Source organism: Triplophysa dalaica, chromosome 22 (genome assembly GCF_015846415.1).
Source record: "Triplophysa dalaica isolate WHDGS20190420 chromosome 22, ASM1584641v1, whole genome shotgun sequence".
Classification (NCBI taxonomy): domain Eukaryota; kingdom Metazoa; phylum Chordata; class Actinopteri; order Cypriniformes; family Nemacheilidae; genus Triplophysa; species Triplophysa dalaica.
This window is the reverse complement of record NC_079563.1, coordinates 5,719,694-5,737,021: the sequence shown is the minus strand read 5'-3', so window position 1 is coordinate 5,737,021 and position 17,328 is coordinate 5,719,694. Positions and strand designations below refer to the sequence as shown.

Below are 17,328 nucleotides of genomic sequence, written 5' to 3'. Positions count from 1 at the left end.
CCAATAGTCGGTGTGCCGCCCACGCTCTGCCTTTTGCCACCCATTGTGGGCATCGCTTCTCGGCCTTTTGGCTAAGATCAAGTGTAGTATCTGTTCTTATCAGTTTAATATCTGATACGTCCCCTATCTGGGGACCATATATTAAATGGATTTTTGAAACGCGGAGCTGGAAGCGGGGCTTGCTCCGCCCACTCCACGCATCGACCTGGTATTGCAGTGTCTCCAGGAACGGTGCATTCCCTTTCGGGGATAGCAGCTTGTGTTGAAAGGTAGTGATGAGAAGACGCAAAGTTTTATTTCTCACGTGACTGTCTTATACAGAAAAATACTTTGGCAAGTACTCACTCACTCAGTCACTCAGTCACTCACTCGGTCACTCACTCACTCGGTCACTCACTCACTCACTCAGTCACTCACTCACTCACTCACTTCACTCACTCACTCACTCACTCGTCACTCATCACTCACTCACTCACTCACTCACTCACTCACTCACTCACTCTCTCACACTCACACTCTCACTCTCTCACAGTCTCACGCACGCACTCACTAAAGCCCTAAATGTATGCGGATAGTTATGTGTTGAAGAACGTAGTTCCTATTAGAGACGCTTGCGCCTGGCTTAAATGCTGTTGTGTGATAGAGAGAGAACGGGGCTTCCTGTAGCTCAGTGGTAAGAGCATTGCGTTAACAGGTTTTGGGTACGATCCCTGGGAATTGCAAATACCTATGTAAATGTATAGGATAAAGCAATGTAAGTCGCTTTGGATAAAGGCGTCTGCCAAATGCTTAAATGCAAAAGGTGTCCAGCATCCAATTGAAACACTTTCAGCACATATGTGGACTGTTTGCGTTGAATTCTTAATGTATTTGTCTGTTCATGTGTATGTTTGCCTGTGGACCGTCGCCTTCGTGCGCTTTCCCACGGGTTCTACAGAGCAATCAACTGGAACTTGCAGTTGCCGAACGCTCGCTCGGGGTCAGCGTTGATGCGCATGGCAGAGGCAAGTAAGCGATGTCTTGCCCGAACGGGGCAAATCATACTTACCTGGCAGGGGGACACCATGATCACGAAGGCGGTTCACCCAGGACGAGGCTCGGCCATTGCACTCAGGTTGGGTTGACTTTTGCGAATTCCCCAAATGTGGGAATCTCGACTGCATAATTTCTGGTAGTGGGGGACTGCGTTCGCGCTCTCCCCTTATCATGTATCAAAAGAAGAGAGATTTTGTATTGTGTCCGTATTTCGAACCTTGTTGGCGTCAGATCTGCAGATTCCGCAAGAGACGAGCACCAAATCGAGTGATCGATTACTTCCTAATACCATGTTTTTTTTTAATACGGTTGTTTGCTGTTCCGTCGTTCCCAAACACATACATGTATGTATGTATGCATGTAGGTATATTTATATATATAATTATTTAGATATTCATTTATTCGTTTGCTGGTTTTATGTTTGATTCATTTGTTTAATTGTTTTTTCGTTCATATTTTGGACGCCTCATCAGACGAGTATAGAACGCATCTTCGACGGAGATTCTGCCAGACCACGCTGACCTTCATTTCTGTGAAACGTGTGCGTGCTCGTCCGTTCCTTCATCCGTTCAGGTCTTCATAAATAGCCATTTAATTATTTCTTCTTTCGTTAATCGGTTAATTTATTTATTGTTTAAACAATACATTTGATTGTCAGTCCGTTCCTTCATTCGTTCAGGTCTTCATAAATAGCCATTTAATTATTTCTTCTTTCGTTAATCGGTTAATTGATTCTGTTGTTTAAACGATACATTTGATTTTCAGTCCGTTCCTTCATTCGTTCAGGTCTTCAAAAATAGCCCATTTAATTATTTCTTCTTTCGTTAATTGGTTAATTGATTCTGTTGTTTAAACGATACATTTGATTGTGTGTTCGTACGATCACACGCTGACCTTTGAGGCGCATGTGCACCGCAAGCCCAATAGTCGGTGCCGCCCCACGCTCTGCCTTTTGCCCATTGTGGGCATCGCTTCTCGGCCTTTTGGCTAAGATCAAGTGTAGTATCTGTTCTTATCAGTTTAATATCTGATACGTCCCCTATCTGGGGACCATATATTAAATGGATTTTTGAAACGCGGAGCTGGAAGCGGGGCTTGCTCCGCCCACTCCACGCATCGACTGGTATTGCAGTGTCTCCAGGAACGGTGCATTCCCCTTTCGGGGATAGCAGCTTGTGTTGAAAGGTAGTGATGAGAAGACGCAAAGTTTTATTTCTCACGTGACTGTCTTATACAGAAAAATACTTTGGCAAGTACTCACTCACTCATCACTCAGTCACTCACTCGGTCACTCACTCACTCGGTCACTCACTCACTCGGTCACTCACTCACTCAGTCACTCATCACTCACTCACTCATCACTCACTCACTCACTCACTCACTCACTCACTCCACTCACTCACTCACTCACTCACTCACTCACTCACTCTCTCACACTCACACTCTCACTCTCTCACAGTCTCACGCACGCACTCACTAAAGCCCTAAATGTATGCGGATAGTTATGTGTTGAAGAACGTAGTTCCTATTAGAGACGCTTGCGCCTGGCTTAAATGCTGTTGTGTGATAGAGAGAGAACGGGGCTTCCTGTAGCTCAGTGGTAAGAGCATTGCGTTAACAGGTTTTGGGTACGATCCCTGGGAATTGTAAATACCTATGTAAATGTATAGGATAAAGCAATGTAAGTCGCTTTGGATAAAGGCGTCTGCCAAATGCTTAAATGCAAAAGGTGTCCAGCATCCAATTGAAACACTTTCAGCACATATGTGGACTGTTTGCGTTGAATTCTTAATGTATTTGTCTGTTCATGTGTATGTTTGCCTGTGGACCGTCGCCTTCGTGCGCTTTCCCACGGGTTCTACAGAGCAATCAACTGGAACTTGCAGTTGCCGAACGCTCGCTCGGGGTCAGCGTTGATGCGCATGGCAGAGGCAAGTAAGCGATGTCTTGCCCGAACGGGGCAAATCATACTTACCTGGCAGGGGGGACACCATGATCACGAAGGCGGTTCACCCAGGACGAGGCTCGGCCATTGCACTCAGGTTGGGTTGACTTTTGCGAATTCCCCAAATGTGGGAATCTCGACTGCATAATTTCTGGTAGTGGGGGACTGCGTTCGCGCTCTCCCTTATCATGTATCAAAAGAAGAGAGATTTTGTATTGTGTCCGTATTTCGAACCTTGTTGGCGTCAGATCTGCAGATTCCGCAAGAGACGAGCACCAAATCGAGTGATCGATTACTTCCTAATACCATGTTTTTTTTTAATACGGTTGTTTGCTGTTCCGTCGTTCCCAAACACACATACATGTATGTATGTATGCATGTAGGTATATTTATATATATAATTATTTAGATATTCATTTATTCGTTTGCTGGTTTTATGTTTGATTCATTTGTTTAATTGTTTTTTCGTTCATATTTTGGACGCCTCATCAGACGAGTATAGAACGCATCTTCGACGGAGATTCTGCCAGACCACGCTGACCTTCATTTCTGTGAAACGTGTGCGTGCTCGTCCGTTCCTTCATCCGTTCAGGTCTTCATAAATAGCCCATTTAATTATTTCTTCTTTCGTTAATCGGTTAATTTATTCTATTGTTTAAACAATACATTTGATTGTCAGTCCGTTCCTTCATTCGTTCAGGTCTTCATAAATAGCCCATTTAATTATTTCTTCTTTCGTTAATCGGTTAATTGATTCTGTTGTTTAAACGATACATTTGATTTTCAGTCCGTTCCTTCATTCGTTCAGGTCTTCAAAAATAGCCCATTTAATTATTTCTTCTTTCGTTAATTGGTTAATTGATTCTGTTGTTTAAACGATACATTTGATTGTGTGTTCGTACGATCACACGCTGACCTTTGAGGCGCATGTGCACCGCAAGCCCAATAGTCGGTGCCGCCCACGCTCTGCCTTTTGCCACCATTGTGGGCATCGCTTCTCGGCCTTTTGGCTAAGATCAAGTGTAGTATCTGTTCTTATCAGTTTAATATCTGATACGTCCCTATCTGGGGACCATATATTAAATGGATTTTTGAAACGCGGAGCTGGAAGCGGGGCTTGCTCCGCCCATCCACGCATCGACTGGTATTGCAGTGTCTCCAGGAACGGTGCATTCCCTTTGGGGATAGCAGCTTGTGTTGAAAGGTAGTGATGAGAAGACGCAAAGTTTTATTTCTCACGTGACTGTCTTATACAGAAAAATACTTTGGCAAGTACTCACTCACTCAGTCACTCAGTCACTCACTCGGTCACTCACTCACTCGGTCACTCACTCACTCACTCAGTCACTCACTCACTCACTCACTCACTCACTCACTCACTCACTCACTCTCTCACTCAGTCACTCACTCACTCACTCACTCACTCACTCATCACTCACTCACTCTCTCACACTCACACTCTCACTCTCTCACAGTCTCACGCACGCACTCACTAAAGCCCTAAATGTATGCGGATAGTTATGTGTTGAAGAACGTAGTTCCTATTAGAGACGCTTGCGCCTGGCTTAAATGCTGTTGTGTGATAGAGAGAGAACGGGGCTTCCTGTAGCTCAGTGGTAAGAGCATTGCGTTAACAGGTTTTGGGTACGATCCCTGGGAATTGTAAATACCTATGTAAATGTATAGGATAAAGCAATGTAAGTCGCTTTGGATAAAGGCGTCTGCCAAATGCTTAAATGCAAAAGGTGTCCAGCATCCAATTGAAACACTTTCAGCACATATGTGGACTGTTTGCGTTGAATTCTTAATGTATTTGTCTGTTCATGTGTATGTTTGCTGTGGACCGTCGCCTTCGTGCGCTTTCCCACGGGTTCTACAGAGCAATCAACTGGAACTTGCAGTTGCCGAACGCTCGCTCGGGGTCAGCGTTGATGCGCATGGCAGAGGCAAGTAAGCGATGTCTTGCCCGAAGGGGCAAATCATACTTACCTGGCAGGGGGACACCATGATCACGAAGGCGGTTCCCAGGACGAGGCTCGGCCATTGCACTCAGGTTGGGTTGACTTTTGCGAATTCCCCAAATGTGGGAATCTCGACTGCATAATTTCTGGTAGTGGGGGACTGCGTTCGCGCTTCCCCTTATCATGTATCAAAAGAAAGAGAGATTTTGTATTGTGTCCGTATTTCGAACCTTGTTGGCGTCAGATCTGCAGATTCCGCAAGAGACGAGCACCAAATCGAGTGATCGATTACTTCCTAATACCATGTTTTTTTTTAATACGGTTGTTTGCTGTTCCGTCGTTCCCAAAACACATACATGTATGTATGTATGCATGTAGGTATATTTATATATATAATTATTTAGATATTCATTTATTCGTTTGCTGGTTTTATGTTTGATTCATTTGTTTAATTGTTTTTTCGTTCATATTTTGGACGCCTCATCAGACGAGTATAGAACGCATCTTCGACGGAGATTCTGCCAGACCACGCTGACCTTCATTTCTGTGAAACGTGTGCGTGCTCGTCCGTTCCTTCATCCGTTCAGGTCTTCATAAATAGCCCATTTAATTATTTCTTCTTTCGTTAATCGGTTAATTTATTCTATTGTTTAAACAATACATTTGATTGTCAGTCCGTTCCTTCATTCGTTCAGGTCTTCATAAATAGCCCATTTAATTATTTCTTCTTTCGTTAATCGGTTAATTGATTCTGTTGTTTAAACGATACATTTGATTTTCAGTCCGTTCCTTCATTCGTTCAGGTCTTCAAAAATAGCCCATTTAATTATTTCTTCTTTCGTTAATTGGTTAATTGATTCTGTTGTTTAAACGATACATTTGATTGTGTGTTCGTACGATCACACGCTGACCTTTGAGGCGCATGTGCACCGCAAGCCCAATAGTCGGTGCCGCCCACGCTCTGCCTTTTGCCACCCATTGTGGGCATCGCTTCTCGGCCTTTTGGCTAAGATCAAGTGTAGTATCTGTTCTTATCAGTTTAATATCTGATACGTCCCCTATCTGGGGACCATATATTAAATGGATTTTTGAAACGCGGAGCTGGAAGCGGGGCTTGCTCCGCCCACTCCACGCATCGACTGGTATTGCAGTGTCTCCAGGAACGGTGCATTCCCTTTCGGGGATAGCAGCTTGTGTTGAAAGGTAGTGATGAGAAGACGCAAAGTTTTATTTCTCACGTGACTGTCTTATACAGAAAAATACTTTGGCAAGTACTCACTCACTCAGTCACTCAGTCACTCAGTCACTCACTCGGTCACTCACTCACTCGGTCACTCACTCACTCAGTCACTCACTCACTCACTCACTCACTCTCACTCACTCACTCACTCATCATCATCACTCACTCAGTCACTCACTCACTCACTCACTCACTCACTCACTCACTCACTCTCTCACACTCACACTTCACTCTCACTCTCTCACAGTCTCACGCACGCATCACTAAAGCCCTAAATGTATGCGGATAGTTATGTGTTGAAGAACGTAGTTCCTATTAGAGACGCTTGCGCCTGGCTTAAATGCTGTTGTGTGATAGAGAGAGAACGGGGCTTCCTGTAGCTCAGTGGTGTAAGAGCATTGCGTTAACAGGTTTTGGGTACGATCCTGGGAATTAAATACCTATGTAAATGTATAGGATAAAGCAATGTAAGTCGCTTTGGATAAAGGCGTCTGCCAAATGCTTAAATGCAAAAGGTGTCCAGCATCCAATTGAAACACTTTCAGCACATATGTGGACTGTTTGCGTTGAATTCTTAATGTATTTGTCTGTTCATGTGTATGTTTGCCTGTGGACCGTCGCCTTCGTGCGCTTTCCCACGGGTTCTACAGAGCAATCAACTGGAACTTGCAGTTGCCGAACGCTCGCTCGGGGTCAGCGTTGATGCGCATGGCAGAGGCAAGTAAGCGATGTCTTGCCGAACGGGGCAAATCATACTTACCTGGCAGGGGGACACCATGATCACGAAGGCGGTTCACCCAGGACGAGGCTCGGCCATTGCACTCAGGTTGGGTTGACTTTTGCGAATTCCCCAAATGTGGGAATCTCGACTGCATAATTTCTGGTAGTGGGGGACTGCGTTCGCGCTCTCCCCTTATCATGTATCAAAAGAAGAGAGATTTTGTATTGTGTCCGTATTTCGAACCTTGTTGGCGTCAGATCTGCAGATTCCGCAAGGACGAGCACCAAATCGAGTGATCGATTACTTCCTAATACCATGTTTTTTTTTAATACGGTTGTTTGCTGTTCCGTCGTTCCCAAAACACATACATGTATGTATGTATGCATGTAGGTATATTTATATATATAATTATTTAGATATTCATTTATTCGTTTGCTGGTTTTATGTTTGATTCATTTGTTTAATTGTTTTTTCGTTCATATTTTGGACGCCTCATCAGACGAGTATAGAACGCATCTTCGACGGAGATTCTGCCAGACCACGCTGACCTTCATTTCTGTGAAACGTGTGCGTGTCGTCCGTTCCTTCATTCGTTCAGGTCTTCATAAATAGCCCATTTAATTATTTCTTCTTTCGTTAATCGGTTAATTGATTCTGTTGTTTAAACGATACATTTGATTTTCAGTCCGTTCCTTCATTCGTTCAGGTCTTCAAAAATAGCCCATTTAATTATTTCTTCTTTCGTTAATTGGTTAATTGATTCTGTTGTTTAAACGATACATTTGATTGTGTGTTCGTACGATCACACGCTGACCTTTGAGGCGCATGTGCACCGCAAGCCCAATAGTCGGTGCCGCCCCACGCTCTGCCTTTTGCCACCCATTGTGGGCATCGCTTCTCGGCCTTTTGGCTAAGATCAAGTGTAGTATCTGTTCTTATCAGTTTAATATCTGATACGTCCCTATCTGGGGACCATATATTAAATGGATTTTTGAAACGCGGAGCTGGAAGCGGGGCTTGCTCCGCCCATCCACGCATCGACTGGTATTGCAGTGTCTCCAGGAACGGTGCATTCCCCTTTCGGGGATAGCAGCTTGTGTTGAAAGGTAGTGATGAGAAGACGCAAAGTTTTATTTCTCACGTGACTGTCTTATACAGAAAAATACTTTGGCAAGTACTCACTCACTCAGTCACTCAGTCACTCAGTCATCACTCGGTCACTCACTCACTCGGTCACTCACTCACTCAGTCATCACTCACTCACTCACTCTCACTCACTCACTCACTCAGTCACTCACTCACTCACTCAGTCACCATCACTCACTCACTCACTCACTCACTCACTCACTCACTCATCACACCTCACTCTCACTCTCTCACAGTCTCACGCACGCACTCACTAAAGCCCTAAATGTATGCGGATAGTTATGTGTTGAAGAACGTAGTTCCTATTAGAGACGCTTGCGCCTGGCTTAAATGCTGTTGTGTGATAGAGAGAGAACGGGGCTTCCTGTAGCTCAGTGGTAAGAGCATTGCGTTAACAGGTTTTGGGTACGATCCTGGGAATTGCAAATACCTATGTAAATGTATAGGATAAAGCAATGTAAGTCGCTTTGGATAAAGGCGTCTGCCAAATGCTTAAATGCAAAAGGTGTCCAGCATCCAATTGAAACACTTTCAGCACATATGTGGACTGTTTGCGTTGAATTCTTAATGTATTTGTCTGTTCATGTGTATGTTTGCCTGTGGACCGTCGCCTTCGTGCGCTTTCCCACGGGTTCTACAGAGCAATCAACTGGAACTTGCAGTTGCCGAACGCTCGCTCGGGGTCAGCGTTGATGCGCATGGCAGAGGCAAGTAAGCGATGTCTTGCCCGAACGGGGCAAATCATACTTACCTGGCAGGGGGGACACCATGATCACGAAGGCGGTTCACCCAGGACGAGGCTCGGCCATTGCACTCAGGTTGGGTTGACTTTTGCGAATTCCCCAAATGTGGGAATCTCGACTGCATAATTTCTGGTAGTGGGGGACTGCGTTCGCGCTCTCCCTTATCATGTATCAAAAGAAGAGAGATTTTGTATTGTGTCCGTATTTCGAACCTTGTTGGCGTCAGATCTGCAGATTCCGCAAGAGACGAGCACCAAATCGAGTGATCGATTACTTCCTAATACCATGTTTTTTTTTTAATACGGTTGTTTGCTGTTCCGTCGTTCCCAAAACACATACATGTATGTATGTATGCATGTAGGTATATTTATATATATAATTATTTAGATATTCATTTATTCGTTTGCTGGTTTTATGTTTGATTCATTTGTTTAATTGTTTTTTCGTTCATATTTTGGACGCCTCATCAGACGAGTATAGAACGCATCTTCGACGGAGATTCTGCCAGACCACGCTGACCTTCATTTCTGTGAAACGTGTGCGTGCTCGTCCGTTCCTTCATCCGTTCAGGTCTTCATAAATAGCCCATTTAATTATTTCTTCTTTCGTTAATCGGTTAATTTATTCTATTGTTTAAACAATACATTTGATTGTCAGTCCGTTCCTTCATTCGTTCAGGTCTTCATAAATAGCCCATTTAATTATTTCTTCTTTCGTTAATCGGTTAATTGATTCTGTTGTTTAAACGATAACATTTGATTTTCAGTCGTTCCTTCATTCGTTCAGGTCTTCAAAAATAGCCCATTTAATTATTTCTTCTTTCGTTAATTGGTTAATTGATTCTGTTGTTTAAACGATACATTTGATTGTGTGTTCGTACGATCACACGCTGACCTTTGAGGCGCATGTGCACCGCAAGCCCAATAGTCGGTGCCGCCCACGCTCTGCCTTTTGCCACCCATTGTGGGCATCGCTTCTCGGCCTTTTGGCTAAGATCAAGTGTAGTATCTGTTCTTATCAGTTTAATATCTGATACGTCCCTATCTGGGGACCATATATTAAATGGATTTTTGAAACGCGGAGCTGGAAGCGGGGCTTGCTCCGCCCACTCCACGCATCGACCTGGTATTGCAGTGTCTCCAGGAACGGTGCATTCCCTTTCGGGGATAGCAGCTTGTGTTGAAAGGTAGTGATGAGAAGACGCAAAGTTTTATTTCTCACGTGACTGTCTTATACAGAAAAATACTTTGGCAAGTACTCACTCACTCATCACTCAGTCACTCACTCGGTCACTCACTCACTCGGTCACTCATCACTCAGTCACTCACTCACTCACTCACTCACTCACTCACTCATCACTCACTCACTCTCACTCACTCACTCACTCACTCACTCACTCACTCTCACTCACTCACTCACTCACTCACTCACTCACTCTCTCTCTCACACTCACACTCTCACTCTCTCACAGTCTCACGCACGCACTCACTAAAGCCCTAAATGTATGCGGATAGTTATGTGTTGAAGAACGTAGTTCTATTAGAGACGCTTGCGCCTGGCTTAAATGCTGTTGTGTGATAGAGAGAGAACGGGGCTTCCTGTAGCTCAGTGGTAAGAGCATTGCGTTAACAGGTTTTGGGTACGATCCCTGGGAATTGCAAATACCTATGTAAATGTATAGGATAAAGCAATGTAAGTCGCTTTGGATAAAGGCGTCTGCCAAATGCTTAAATGCAAAAGGTGTCCAGCATCCAATTGAAACACTTTCAGCACATATGTGGACTGTTTGCGTTGAATTCTTAATGTATTTGTCTGTTCATGTGTATGTTTGCCTGTGGACCGTCGCCTTCGTGCGCTTTCCACGGGTTCTACAGAGCAATCAACTGGAACTTGCAGTTGCCGAACGCTCGCTCGGGGTCAGCGTTGATGCGCATGGCAGAGGCAAGTAAGCGATGTCTTGCCCGAACGGGGCAAATCATACTTACCTGGCAGGGGAGACACCATGATCACGAAGGCGGTTCACCAGGACGAGGCTCGGCCATTGCACTCAGGTTGGGTTGACTTTTGCGAATTCCCCAAATGTGGGAATCTCGACTGCATAATTTCTGGTAGGGGGACTGCGTTCGCGCTCTCCCCTTATCATGTATCAAAAGAAGAGAGATTTTGTATTGTGTCCGTATTTCGAACCTTGTTGGCGTCAGATCTGCAGATTCCGCAAGAGACGAGCACCAAATCGAGTGATCGATTACTTCCTAATACCATGTTTTTTTTAATACGGTTGTTTGCTGTTCCGTCGTTCCCAAACACACATACATGTATGTATGTATGCATGTAGGTATATTTATATATATAATTATTTAGATATTCATTTATTCGTTTGCTGGTTTTATGTTTGATTTCATTTGTTTAATTGTTTTTTCGTTCATATTTTGGACGCCTCATCAGACGAGTATAGAACGCATCTTCGACGGAGATTCTGCCAGACCACGCTGACCTTCATTTCTGTGAAACGTGTGCGTGCTCGTCCGTTCCTTCATCCGTTCAGGTCTTCATAAATAGCCCATTTAATTATTTCTTCTTTCGTTAATCGGTTAATTTATTCTATTGTTTAAACAATACTTTTGATTGTCAGTCCGTTCCTTAATTCGTTCAGGTCTTCATAAATAGCCCATTTAATTATTTCTTCTTTCGTTAATCGGTTAATTGATTCTGTTGTTTTATACGATACATTTGATTTTCAGTCCGTTCCTTCATTCGTTCAGGTCTTCAAAATAGCCCATTTAATTATTTCTTCTTTCGTTAATTGGTTAATTGATTCTGTTGTTTAAACGATACATTTGATTGTGTGTTCGTACGATCACACGCTGACCTTTGAGGCGCATGTGCACCGCAAGCCCAATAGTCGGTGCCGCCCCACGCTCTGCCTTTTGCCACCCATTGTGGGCATCGCTTCTCGGCCTTTTGGCTAAGATCAAGTGTAGTATCTGTTCTTATCAGTTTAATATCTGATACGTCCCCTATCTGGGGACCATATATTAAAAGGATTTTTGAAACGCCGGAGCTGGAATGCGGGGCTTGCTCCGCCACTCCACGCATCGACTTGGTATTGCAGTGTCTCCAGGAACGGTGCAATTCCCCTTTCGGGGATAGCAGCTTGTGTTGAAAGGTAGTGATGAGAAGACGCAAAGTTTTATTTCTCTCGTGACTGTCTTATACAGAAAAATACTTTGGCAAGTACTCACTCACTCACTCACTCACTCACTCTGTCACTCACTCGGTCACTCACTCACTCGGTCATACTCACTCTCACTCGGTCACTCACTCACTCGTCACTCACTCACTCACTCGTCACTCACTCACTCAGTCACTCACTCACTCACTCAGTCACTCACTCACTCAGTCACTCACTCATCAATCACTCACTCACTCACTCTCTCACACTCTCCACTCTCACTCTCTCACAGTCTCACGCACGCACTCACTAAAGCCCTAAATGTATGCGGATAGTTATGTGTTCGAAGAACGTAGTTCCTATTAGAGACGCTTGCGCCTGGCTAAATGCTGTTGTGTGATAGAGAGAGAACGGGGCTTCCTGTAGCTCAGTGGTAAGAGCATTGCGTTAACAGGTTTTGGGTACGATCCCTGGGAATTGCAAATACCTATGTAAATGTATAGGATAAAGCAATGTAAGTCGCTTTGGATAAAGGCGTCTGCCAAATGCTTAAATGCAAAAGGTGTCCAGCATCCAATTGAAACACTTTCAGCACATATGTGGACTGTTTGCGTTGAATTCTTAATGTATTTGTCTGTTCATGTGTATGTTTGCCTGTGGACCGTCGCCCTTCGTGCGCTTTCCCACGGGTTCTACAGAGCAATCAACTGGAACTTGCAGTTGCCGAACGCTCGCTCGGGGTCAGCGTTGATGCGCATGGCAGAGGCAAGTAAGCGATGTCTTGCCCGAACGGGGCAAATCATACTTACCTGGCAGGGGAGACACCATGATCACGAAGGCGGTTCACCCAGGACGAGGCTCGGCCATTGCACTCAGGTTGGGTTGACTTTTGCGAATTCACCAAATGTGGGAATCTCGACTGCATAATTTCTGGTAGTGGGGGACTGCGTTCGCGCTCTCCCCTTATCATGTATCAAAAGAAGAGAGATTTTGTATTGTGTCCGTATTTCGAACCTTGTTGGCGTCAGATCTGCAGATTCCGCAAGAGACGAGCACCAAATCGAGAGTGATCGATTACTTCCTAATACCATGTTTTTTTTTAATACGGTTGTTTGCTGTTCCGTCGTTCCCAAACACACATACATGTATGTATGTATGCATGTAGGTATATATATATATATAATTATTTAGATATTCATTTATTCGTTTGCTGGTTTTATGTTTGATTCATTTGTTTAATTGTTTTTTCGTTCATATTTTGGACGCCTCATCAGACGAGTATAGAACGCATCTTCGACGGAGATTCTGCCAGACCACGCTGACCTTCATTTCTGTGAAACGTGTGCGTGCTCGTCCGTTCCTTCATCCGTTCAGGTCTTCATAAATAGCCCATTTAATTATTTCTTCTTTCGTTAATCGGTTAATTTATTCTATTGTTTAAACAATACATTTGATTGTCAGTCCGTTCCTTCATTCGTTCAGGTCTTCATAAATAGCCCATTTAATTATTTCTTCTTTCGTTAATCGGTTAATTGATTCTGTTGTTTAAACGATACATTTGATTTTCAGTCCGTTCCTTCATTCGTTCAGGTCTTCAAAAATAGCCCATTTAATTATTTCTTCTTTCGTTAATTGGTTAATTGATTCTGTTGTTTAAACGATACATTTGATTGTGTGTTCGTACGATCACACGCTGACCTTTGAGGCGCATGTGCACCGCAAGCCCAATAGTCGGTGCCGCCCCACGCTCTGCCTTTTGCCACCCATTGTGGGCATCGCTTCTCGGCCTTTTGGCTAAGATCAAGTGTAGTATCTGTTCTTATCAGTTTAATATCTGATACGTCCCCTATCTGGGGACCATATATTAAATGGATTTTTGAAACGCGGAGCTGGAAGCGGGGCTTGCTCGCCCACTCCACGCATCGACTTGGTATTGCAGTGTCTCCAGGAACGGTGCATTCCCCTTTCGGGGATAGCAGCTTGTGTTGAAAGGTAGTGATGAGAAGACGCAAAGTTTTATTTCTCACGTGACTGTCTTATACAGAAAAATACTTTGGCAAGTACTCACTCACTCAGCTCACTCAGTCCACTCACTCTCGGTCACTCACTCACTCGTCACTCACTCACTCGGTCACTCACTCACTCATACTCACTCACTCAATCAGTCACTCACTCACACTCAGTCACTCACTCACTCACTCACTCACTCACTCACTCACTCACTCACTCTCTACACTCTCACTCTCACTCTCTCACAGTCTCACGCACGCACTCACTAAAGCCCTAAATGTATGCGGATAGTTATGTGTTGAAGAACGTAGTTCCTATTAGAGACGCTTGCGCCTGGCTTAATGCTGTTGTGTGATAGAGAGAGAACGGGGCTTCCTGTAGCTCAGTGGTAAGAGCATTGCGTTAACAGGTTTTGGGTACGATCCCTGGGAATTGCAAATACCTATGTAAATGTATAGGATAAAGCAATGTAAGTCGCTTTGGATAAAGGCGTCTGCCAAATGCTTAAATGCAAAAGGTGTCCAGCATCCAATTGAAACACTTTCAGCACATATGTGGACTGTTTGCGTTGAATTCTTAATGTATTTGTCTGTTCATGTGTATGTTTGCCTGTGGACCGTCGCCTTCGTGCGCTTTCCCACGGGTTCTACAGAGCAATCAACTGGAACTTGCAGTTGCCGAACGCTCGCTCGGGGTCAGCGTTGATGCGCATGGCAGAGGCAAGTAAGCGATGTCTTGCCCGAACGGGGCAAATCATACTTACCTGGCAGGGGAGACACCATGATCACGAAGGCGGTTCACCCAGGACGAGGCTCGGCCATTGCACTCAGGTTGGGTTGACTTTTGCGAATTCCCCAAATGTGGGAATCTCGACTGCATAATTTCTGGTAGTGGGGGACTGCGTTCGCGCCTCTCCCCTTATCATGTATCAAAAGAAGAGAGATTTTGTATTGTGTCCGTATTTCGAACCTTGTTGGCGTCAGATCTGCAGATTCGCAAGAGACGAGCACCAAATCGAGTGATCGATTACTTCCTAATACCATGTTTTTTTTTAATACGGTTGTTTGCTGTTCCGTCGTTCCCAAACACACATACATGTATGTATGTATGCATGTAGGTATATTTATATATATAATTATTTAGATATTCATTTATTCGTTTGCTGGTTTTATGTTTGATTCATTTGTTTAATTGTTTTTTCGTTCATATTTTGGACGCCTCATCAGACGAGTATAGAACGCATCTTCGACGGAGATTCTGCCAGACCACGCTGACCTTCATTTCTGTGAAACGTGTGCGTGCTCGTCCGTTCCTTCATCCGTTCAGGTCTTCATAAATAGCCCATTTAATTATTTCTTCTTTCGTTAATCGGTTAATTTATTCTATTGTTTAAACAATACATTTGATTGTCAGTCCGTTCCTTCATTCGTTCAGGTCTTCATAAATAGCCCATTTAATTATTTCTTCTTTCGTTAATCGGTTAATTGATTCTGTTGTTTAAACGATACATTTGATTTTCAGTCCGTTCCTTCATTCGTTCAGGTCTTCAAAAATAGCCCATTTAATTATTTCTTCTTTCGTTAATTGGTTAATTGATTCTGTTGTTTAAACGATACATTTGATTGTGTGTTCGTACGATCACACGCTGACCTTTGAGGCGCATGTGCACCGCAAGCCCAATAGTCGGTGCCGCCCCACGCTCTGCCTTTTGCCACCCATTGTGGGCATCGCTTCTCGGCCTTTTGGCTAAGATCAAGTGTAGTATCTGTTCTTATCAGTTTAATATCTGATACGTCCCCTATCTGGGGACCATATATTAAATGGATTTTTGAAACGCGGAGCTGGAAGCGGGGCTTGCTCCGCCCACTCCACGCATCGACCTGGTATTGCAGTGTCTCCAGGAACGGTGCATTCCCCTTTCGGGGATAGCAGCTTGTGTTGAAAGGTAGTGATGAGAAGACGCAAAGTTTTATTTCTCACGTGACTGTCTTATACAGAAAAATACTTTGGCAAGTACTCACTCACTCACTCACTCAGTCACTCACTCGGTCACTCACTCACTCGGTCACTCACTCACTCGGTCACTCACTCACTCACTCAGCTCACTCACTCACTCACTCACTCACTCACTCACTCACTCACTCACTCACTCGTCACACTCAGTCACTCACTCACTCACTCACTCACTCACTCACTCACTCACTCACTCACTCACTCTCTCACACTCTCACTCTCACTCTCTCACAGTCTCACGCACGCACTCACTAAAGCCCTAAATGTATGCGGATAGTTATGTGTTGAAGAACGTAGTTCCTATTAGAGACGCTTGCGCCTGGCTTAAATGCTGTTGTGTGATAGAGAGAGAACGGGGCTTCCTGTAGCTCAGTGGTAAGAGCATTGCGTTAACAGGTTTTGGGTACGATCCCTGGGAATTGCAAATACCTATGTAAATGTATAGGATAAAGCAATGTAAGTCGCTTTGGATAAAGGCGTCTGCCAAATGCTTAAATGCAAAAGGTGTCCAGCATCCAATTGAAACACTTTCAGCACATATGTGGACTGTTTGCGTTGAATTCTTAATGTATTTGTCTGTTCATGTGTATGTTTGCCTGTGGACCGTCGCCTTCGTGCGCTTTCCCACGGGTTCTACAGAGCAATCAACTGGAACTTGCAGTTGCCGAACGCTCGCTCGGGGTCAGCGTTGATGCGCATGGCAGAGGCAAGTAAGCGATGTCTTGCCCGAACGGGGCAAATCATACTTACCTGGCAGGGGAGACACCATGATCACGAAGGCGGTTCACCCAGGACGAGGCTCGGCCATTGCACTCAGGTTGGGTTGACTTTTGCGAATTCCCCAAATGTGGGAATCTCGACTGCATAATTTCTGGTAGTGGGGGACTGCGTTCGCGCTCTCCCCTTATCATGTATCAAAAGAAGAGAGATTTTGTATTGTGTCCGTATTTCGAACCTTGTTGGCGTCAGATCTGCAGATTCCGCAAGAGACGAGCACCAAATCGAGTGATCGATTACTTCCTAATACCATGTTTTTTTTTAATACGGTTGTTTGCTGTTCCGTCGTTCCCAAACACACATACATGTATGTATGTATGCATGTAGGTATATTTATATATATAATTATTTAGATATTCATTTATTCGTTTGCTGGTTTTATGTTTGATTCATTTGTTTAATTGTTTTTTCGTTCATATTTTGGACGCCTCATCAGACGAGTATAGAACGCATCTTCGACGGAGATTCTGCCAGACCACGCTGACCTTCATTTCTGTGAAACGTGTGCGTGCTCGTCCGTTCCTTCATCCGTTCAGGTCTTCATAAATAGCCCATTTAATTATTT

General features: G+C 44.2%; 18 non-coding genes across 18 annotated transcripts; all 18 read left to right on the top strand.

Annotated features, from left to right (window-relative positions):
* The first annotated feature begins 51 nt into the window (after positions 1-51).
* Positions 52-242, top strand: LOC130412390 (U2 spliceosomal RNA). Its single transcript, XR_008905275.1, has one exon. It is a non-coding gene; the product is annotated as a U2 spliceosomal RNA (small nuclear RNA).
* A 798-nt stretch (positions 243-1,040) lies between these two features.
* On the top strand, positions 1,041-1,203 carry LOC130412366 (U1 spliceosomal RNA). The gene has a single exon (XR_008905253.1). It is a non-coding gene; the product is annotated as a U1 spliceosomal RNA (small nuclear RNA).
* Positions 1,204-2,002: 799 nt separating this feature from the next.
* LOC130412472 (U2 spliceosomal RNA) lies at positions 2,003-2,192 on the top strand. The gene has a single exon (XR_008905353.1). It is a non-coding gene; the product is annotated as a U2 spliceosomal RNA (small nuclear RNA).
* Positions 2,193-3,002: 810 nt separating this feature from the next.
* On the top strand, positions 3,003-3,166 carry LOC130412343 (U1 spliceosomal RNA). The gene has a single exon (XR_008905230.1). It is a non-coding gene; the product is annotated as a U1 spliceosomal RNA (small nuclear RNA).
* Positions 3,167-3,970: 804 nt separating this feature from the next.
* LOC130412482 (U2 spliceosomal RNA) lies at positions 3,971-4,158 on the top strand. Its single transcript, XR_008905361.1, has one exon. It is a non-coding gene; the product is annotated as a U2 spliceosomal RNA (small nuclear RNA).
* Positions 4,159-4,961: 803 nt separating this feature from the next.
* Positions 4,962-5,121, top strand: LOC130412384 (U1 spliceosomal RNA). Its single transcript, XR_008905270.1, has one exon. It is a non-coding gene; the product is annotated as a U1 spliceosomal RNA (small nuclear RNA).
* An 806-nt stretch (positions 5,122-5,927) lies between these two features.
* Positions 5,928-6,117, top strand: LOC130412469 (U2 spliceosomal RNA). Its single transcript, XR_008905350.1, has one exon. It is a non-coding gene; the product is annotated as a U2 spliceosomal RNA (small nuclear RNA).
* Positions 6,118-6,933: 816 nt separating this feature from the next.
* On the top strand, positions 6,934-7,096 carry LOC130412365 (U1 spliceosomal RNA). Its single transcript, XR_008905252.1, has one exon. It is a non-coding gene; the product is annotated as a U1 spliceosomal RNA (small nuclear RNA).
* A 696-nt stretch (positions 7,097-7,792) lies between these two features.
* LOC130412483 (U2 spliceosomal RNA) lies at positions 7,793-7,980 on the top strand. Its single transcript, XR_008905362.1, has one exon. It is a non-coding gene; the product is annotated as a U2 spliceosomal RNA (small nuclear RNA).
* An 811-nt stretch (positions 7,981-8,791) lies between these two features.
* LOC130412341 (U1 spliceosomal RNA) lies at positions 8,792-8,955 on the top strand. Its single transcript, XR_008905229.1, has one exon. It is a non-coding gene; the product is annotated as a U1 spliceosomal RNA (small nuclear RNA).
* Positions 8,956-9,760: 805 nt separating this feature from the next.
* On the top strand, positions 9,761-9,950 carry LOC130412465 (U2 spliceosomal RNA). The gene has a single exon (XR_008905346.1). It is a non-coding gene; the product is annotated as a U2 spliceosomal RNA (small nuclear RNA).
* An 818-nt stretch (positions 9,951-10,768) lies between these two features.
* LOC130412383 (U1 spliceosomal RNA) lies at positions 10,769-10,929 on the top strand. Its single transcript, XR_008905269.1, has one exon. It is a non-coding gene; the product is annotated as a U1 spliceosomal RNA (small nuclear RNA).
* An 807-nt stretch (positions 10,930-11,736) lies between these two features.
* On the top strand, positions 11,737-11,928 carry LOC130412476 (U2 spliceosomal RNA). The gene has a single exon (XR_008905356.1). It is a non-coding gene; the product is annotated as a U2 spliceosomal RNA (small nuclear RNA).
* Positions 11,929-12,764: 836 nt separating this feature from the next.
* LOC130412364 (U1 spliceosomal RNA) lies at positions 12,765-12,928 on the top strand. The gene has a single exon (XR_008905251.1). It is a non-coding gene; the product is annotated as a U1 spliceosomal RNA (small nuclear RNA).
* Positions 12,929-13,737: 809 nt separating this feature from the next.
* LOC130412470 (U2 spliceosomal RNA) lies at positions 13,738-13,927 on the top strand. The gene has a single exon (XR_008905351.1). It is a non-coding gene; the product is annotated as a U2 spliceosomal RNA (small nuclear RNA).
* An 801-nt stretch (positions 13,928-14,728) lies between these two features.
* LOC130412372 (U1 spliceosomal RNA) lies at positions 14,729-14,892 on the top strand. The gene has a single exon (XR_008905259.1). It is a non-coding gene; the product is annotated as a U1 spliceosomal RNA (small nuclear RNA).
* An 807-nt stretch (positions 14,893-15,699) lies between these two features.
* Positions 15,700-15,890, top strand: LOC130412445 (U2 spliceosomal RNA). Its single transcript, XR_008905327.1, has one exon. It is a non-coding gene; the product is annotated as a U2 spliceosomal RNA (small nuclear RNA).
* An 838-nt stretch (positions 15,891-16,728) lies between these two features.
* On the top strand, positions 16,729-16,892 carry LOC130412334 (U1 spliceosomal RNA). The gene has a single exon (XR_008905221.1). It is a non-coding gene; the product is annotated as a U1 spliceosomal RNA (small nuclear RNA).
* Positions 16,893-17,328: the final 436 nt, after the last annotated feature.